At 35.7% G+C, this 6,612-nt stretch overlaps 1 long non-coding RNA gene across 1 annotated transcript; it reads left to right on the top strand.

Moving 5' to 3' along the window:
* The first annotated feature begins 2,356 nt into the window (after window positions 1–2,356).
* Window positions 2,357–6,024, top strand: LOC107845261. Its single transcript, XR_007046139.1, has 2 exons — window positions 2,357–2,445; window positions 5,662–6,024. It is a non-coding gene; the product is annotated as an uncharacterized LOC107845261 (long non-coding RNA).
* Window positions 6,025–6,612: the final 588 nt, after the last annotated feature.

Here is a 6,612-nt window from a genome sequence, read left to right as displayed (position 1 = left end):
TCACAAATGTTTCAAAAGCTTTAGTTTTCAGCATCCTTCTCCTATGGTTTTAGGACAATCGACTTGATGTAGAAGTGGAAATTCATCTGGTAGCCAATGTGATGTTGCAAAATTTTAACAGGGCAATGCTTTTCTTTTTTAATTATTTCAAGGAAATATTTTGAAGTAGATCTTCCTTTATTCTTTTGTCGTGAATAAGAACTCTTACATGTAGAGAAGTACACTTTTTAGTGTAAGGTCCCAATTTTTTTTCATTAAGATTTAGATGTTTGAATCTGAACGCACATATGAATATTAGGATATTGTCTCTACGTTTGAACATTGGATGATTAAGAATGTGCATAATTTGTTTATTTGTAAACATAGTAAATATGCAATTCAAATAAAAAAGTAATTAAATATTAAAAAAAATTAAATTTTATATTTGGTGGAGTATTTGGAAGGAGAGGAATTCTAGGTGTTTTGAGAATATAGAAAGCAATATGCAACAAACCTCAGTTGTATCTTGCTATATGTTTATGGTTCAACCAATATTCACTAATGTTCCCGTCTCTAAATTGGTTCTAGACTCATTAATAGACATAGGATTATAGGAGCATAGTTGTAGGAAGCACTTACGTAAATATGGTTCTTCTACAACTCTTGTAAGAATCTGTCGCTAATGATGGTGTAGATGATTTGTGGTGGTGGTGTAATGGTTTGTATTAGTAGCTAATAATTGTGGTGATGATAGTTGTGATGGTGGAGTGGTTGGTGTTGTAGTGACTGACGTGATGGTAGCAGTTGGCAGTGGTGGCTATGACGATGAAGTTGGTTGATGTTAATTGTTGGCGGTATTAATGGTGGTGAGCGAAAAATGTATGGTGGTTGATGATGTATTGGTGATAGTTGGTGCTGATGCTAGTTATGATGGTGGATGTGGTGGTGGTGGTGGTGGTAGTGATGGTGACAGCGGTGGTGGCAATGAATATAATTATAATGATGGAGGTGGTAAGTGTGGTAGCGACTGACTATAGCTGTTGGCAGTGGAAGTGGTTGTAATGGTGAAGTTAAGTGTGGTAGTGACTAACTATAGCGGTTGGCAGTGGTGGTGGTTGTAATGGTGAAGTTGGTAGATGTAAGTAGTTGACGGATTTAATGGTGGCGACTGAAGAATGTGTTGTGGCAGTTGGCGACTTGGCGTCGGTTCTAGTTATGATGGTGGACGTGGTGGGTAGTAGGGATTGGCTGATAGTGGTGGTGGAGGTGGTAGGTCTAACGATAATGGTTGGCAATGGTGATGGTTGTGATGACAGAATAGTTGGTGGGTGTGGTAGGTGGTTTGCCAGGATAATGGTGGTTGACAATGATGGTGATCGTGACAGTGAATATAATTATAATAATGAGGTGGTAGGTGTGGAGCGACTGAGAACAGTGGTTGACGGCGATGGTGGTTGTGATGGTAGAGGTGGTTGGTGGCTCATGACTATAATGATGGTGGTGGTTATGATGACACAGGTGGTTGGTGATTGCGAGTAGAATGTGGTGGTAAAAATTATCAACACAAAAATTTCTTTTAACGATTAAGACTTTGTTCAAGATCTAATGATTAAGACCTATTCATACCAAGTAGGTGCTTAAATTTTAATGAAAACAAATACACTTAATCGGCCTAATGTTTGAACATTCGGATTCAAACCCCTGTTAAATGTAACAAATGAGGCCTAAGTGAGCATCTTTTTCGGAGATGAATTTTGGCTCACAGATATGTGACTGCATCATCAAGGATAGGAAAGGTGGTTGGGCATCCAAGGGTGTGACCCCTAGTGGTTCAAAGAAGTTGGGTTGAGAACCATGAGGTCTCAGGTTCAATTCCCAACAAATTCCCAACAAAGACAAACACTAGGTGATTTCTTATCATCTGTTCTAGCCTTGGTGGATAGAGTTACTTGACACCTGTTGCGGGTGGTAGGTGACAGGTATCCTGTAGAATTAGTCGAGGTGCGGGCAATCTAGCCCAGACACCGCGGTTATCAGCAAAAAGGTGGTTGACATTGTTTACATTTCCTTCTAATGCATGCGGTTTAAGATTTTATTGTTTAACCCAACTTTATCAAAGAAAAGAATATGGTTTAACCCATGAAGTGCACACAAAAATATTTTACTTTTATGGTTAAGTCAATTTAGTAAGTTTTCATCACCTTATCAGATGATTGGTTGAAACTCTAGCATGAGACTCCAAGCAACTAGAACAGTGCTAATATTTGCATTTGTTCACCCTGAAAATGTCAACAGGATTTGACATCATTCTTTCATTGCTTTCTTCATTATATTACGAATTAGGACTATCTTTTAATACCTTAACTAGTCGTCATACGTGGAGGCGGTTATGGAAAATTAGTCCAAAAGGAATTGGAAGCACGAAGGCAGCTAGTGGATTATGGTACTGGTATACCTTACCTCATTGTAAGTTTGACTCCTTTTAACTTCGTAATTAGTTTTTTCTTTGATAATATTAACTCTTCCTTGCGTCTTAGCGAAGAACTTCTTTTTCACAGTTCTTTTTCTTTTATAATATTTGAAATGTGGAATGTAAAGAATGCAAGTATTTTACTTTTGACAAAGGTAACATTTTGTATATTAATAATCAGCACAAGGCTGGTATCCAAAAGTTTGCAGCCTATCCTGCATCCAGAGGGGTAGGAGTAACAACAAAAGAGAATAAATGAAAAAGAAAAAATATCCCTAGATCCTCCTCCATCTTATAAGTATCGTAGTATGTCTACAATAGCCACAGGGTTATCTATATACTCAGAACTACACCAATAGCAAAAAGTGATAATGCAATTCATTTTAATCTCGTGTACTTGAAGTGGCTCGTTACTGCAGATTTAGATTTTACTACTACAGGACGTGTGTGCTTCTATGCGGTAGAAAGCTTTGGGAGGTTTGGGGTGGGGGTTGTGGGATAACTGTCTCCTATAAATACAACTAGTGTTAGTGCAAAATTGGTTTAATGGTGAAGTTCAGTTCTCCTGAGTTATTATTATCTGCTCATGCAAAAATTGAACCGACCGATAAACCGAACCGATAAAAATGTTATTGGTTTATTATTATTGGGTAAATCGATAACCCAATAAGAATATATATATATATATATATATTTCTCTTCATTTTTCTGTAATTTCTACAAATTAACAAACCTATTATTTCAATTATACAAACTCGTAATTTCTCTTTACAACATTTAGTTCAAACTTGAAGTTTCTTGTAAATTAAAACACATCATATAGGATTTTTGGATGCAATTAAGATTCGATTTTTTTTCATGTTAGTTACTACTATTTCTATTTTATGAGTATTTTCTTATCGTTTAAACCGAAAATCGAACCCTTAAGGACTAAAAATCGATAAACCGAAAATCAATAAAAAATATCTTATTAATTTGGTTGTTGGTTTAGCATATTTAAAAATCAAAAATTGATAAATCAAATCGATAATATATAAAATCGAACTGAACCGATCGATACAAACCCCTATCATGATGCATCAAAATAAACATTTGACAAGTCAAAACTATGAAAGAATTGTTCTGCTTTTCGACATCAATGTTGGAAAATTTTAATAGTCAATTCAAGGATGGAGGAAATGAATTAATAGTTAATTCAAGGGTGGATTTGATTGTCGGAAACATTGAGGGAGTTGGATTGAAGGTTGAGGTGGCTTTTAATGGAGGAAAAATTTTAATTCAATATTTTCGTGGTTGTTCTTTAATGGTGTTAATGGAGAAAAATGTAAAAAATTGAAGGGGATGGCATATTGTTGATTGTAGAAGAAACCTTTTCCTTTTCCTTCTAAGTTAACAGCTAAGTTGACTGCTGAAAAATTCGCTGGAGAAACTTACACTGCAAATTTTTTTTAGCCCGTTGAATTTTCTTTTCGTCGGAGAATAGAGGTGACTGGGTCATTCCATAAATATTATTATTTGGGGGTGTTTGGGCTGAGAGCTGAAAGAGGAGAAAGAAAGAGACGATGTGGGGGTGGGGGGGGAATGGGGTGGTCTGAAGAAAAGAAAATAGAGGGGGGGGGGGGGGGGGGGGGGGGGGGGGGAATGGGGTGGTCTGAAGAAGAAAAGAAAATGAGGGTGGGGGGTGTAATAGCCCAATATATATTTTTTTAAAATGAAGGGTTAATTGATAATTTTAATCAATTATTAATGTCAATTAAGGGAATTAATTTGGGCAAGTCAAAAAGCCAAAACCTTTTTTCTTCTTCAGTTTTTCCGTTACTCATGAAGGATTAGAATATAAGGGTGTTTAGTTTCATTATTTTTGGTACAAAAAACAAGAAACAACTTATTGACAAAGATTTTGGAGAGTTCAAAGAAGGCAAAGGTTGTTTCTAAGTGAAAACCGCAAGTATGTAGAATCAGTTCTAATTTAAATTAGCATGAGTTATGGTGGTATTGTTCTTGTCAAAGAATTGATATGTATGATTGAGAGATAATGGATAGCATGAATTAGTTAATAGATTAACAATGAGTTTCATTTAAGAAATGACAAAACAAAAAGGAGAGATTGGGAGCAGAAAACATTACCTTTTCGTTGGTATGTGCTGCTGGAATATGACAGTAGTTATCATAATAAAAATTTGCCTCACATATTTGCATAAACATTGAGTATAAGTAGAATGATTTTCTTACCTTAAATTTTCTCCACTTTTATATAAATTACTTCGTGATTGAATAATGATAGGATAATAATGAGGGGCAACATGATTCTAGCTATAATGACTAGGCAACGTAGTGATTTGGGTATGATTAATAAGCATCTTAGGGAATAGTAAAGTATGATCATTGTTTTGTACCACTAAGCCACTGTTTGTTGGTAATTGTTGGGAATTCTTGATTTTCACCTTGAATTGCCTATACACAATGGAAGATTAATATTTTTGAACATGAGTATGATTCTGGGTAGCATAATTGATCTTTTTAATTAATATATTTGCGTAGATTGAAGCCATTGGAGGTTATTTGATTGGTGTACGAGTTGTGAGGTTGAGGAAAGTGTTGTTAGCGAGGTAAGTGAGATTTTAAGCTTTGGTGCTTGCTTTATACGAAAATGTATTTTTCTACCTAGTTCATGTGTTGGAACAAGCGTGTGCTTGATAGAATCGATGGTCTTTGATGAACCGCGATTATGTATTTTGTTAAAGTATATTGAGAATCATTTAACGGTGAGTTGTTAGGTGACATTGGCATATTGGATATATTTACTATGAGCATACATGTGCTACCGTAATATGTTAGGGGCTTACCTATGCTGCCTTAATATGTTGGGGGCCTTGTACTTGTTGTCGTGATATATTTACTAGGGGCATACATGTGCTGCCGTAATATATTCGGGGCATATCTATGCTGCCGTAATATGTTAGGAGTCTTGTACTTGCTGCCGTAGTATATTTTTGGGGCATTATATATGCTGTTGTGGACTTGTCGGGGTGCTAGGCTGATCACCTTCACTGTCGTTTATGACAAGCCGAGAGAGTTGATTGAGTTGAGATATAGAGAGGCTTTTTGAACTTCTATTTAGATCTTATTGAGAATTACTTTATAAGAGATATTGTGTGCATATTATTTATATTTGATTTGTTGTGTCTTGTAATTTCTAACACTTGTTTCAGGGGTATTAAAGTAGCGGGTCGAGGATCTTACTGGGTTATATTTATATATAGCTCACTCACTTGCATGTCTGCCAATACTGTTGCGAAGGAGAGACTAGTGGTTAACGGTTCGTTCGTGAAGATTTTGTTGCTAAGGTGAGCCTTCACATTGTTCGTGGAGGTTGTCGTTTTAGCTCTATCTATTTTTAGTCTTATCTCTTTAATGGGTTTGCATGCCCAAAATTTAAACTCATGTAACTCTTTTTAGATGCTTCATGGTCTTAGCGTGGGATTTAGGCTAAAGAATTAGTTTTTGAGTGATTGATGAATTATTAGTTTGATTATAATTTTTTGTTGGATTACTATTCGCTCTTTATTGACGCATTAGAGTTGCCCATATCTTATCTTAGTGCTTATTAACTAGTAAAGTGTATGAAAGGTTGGTTCTCCCGACATGTGTTATGCGCGGGTGCCAGTCACGCCTAGGGGTTATTTTGGAACGTGACAGGGGGATTTTTTAATTTAATATATCTATATATATATATATATATATATATATATATATATATATATGGGGGAAGGGGGAGGGATTTTTTTTTTAAAAAAATAATAATTTCTTACGTGTCAATGACATGGCGTTGATGTGGCAATGACATAGCGTGTGTGTAGTGCATTCTCCATTGTGAGAGTGAGATTGTGATTTCAAGGGTGTATTTAATCACTTTAAAGATGGAGTAAATAAATGAAAGTTTAGTTAAAGTGCTAAAGTAAGTTGAGCGGATAAGTTCAGGGAGAAATGATGTCTTTTCTCTTTCTGAAATGATAAATATTCCATGTGTGCTGCGAACTATAGACTTTTGCGGTCCGTCCCTACTGTGGGATAATGTCCATACTGTCGTTACAATCCTATGAAGAGGGCCTTATTCATAATTTATTAAAACGCAAGTAATAAGTACAATGAAAACACGTTAA

This window comes from Capsicum annuum, chromosome 10 (genome assembly GCF_002878395.1).
Source record: "Capsicum annuum cultivar UCD-10X-F1 chromosome 10, UCD10Xv1.1, whole genome shotgun sequence".
NCBI lineage: Eukaryota > Viridiplantae > Streptophyta > Magnoliopsida > Solanales > Solanaceae > Capsicum > Capsicum annuum.
The sequence above is the reverse complement of the archived record's forward strand: the minus strand, read 5'-3'. Positions and strand labels throughout refer to the sequence as shown.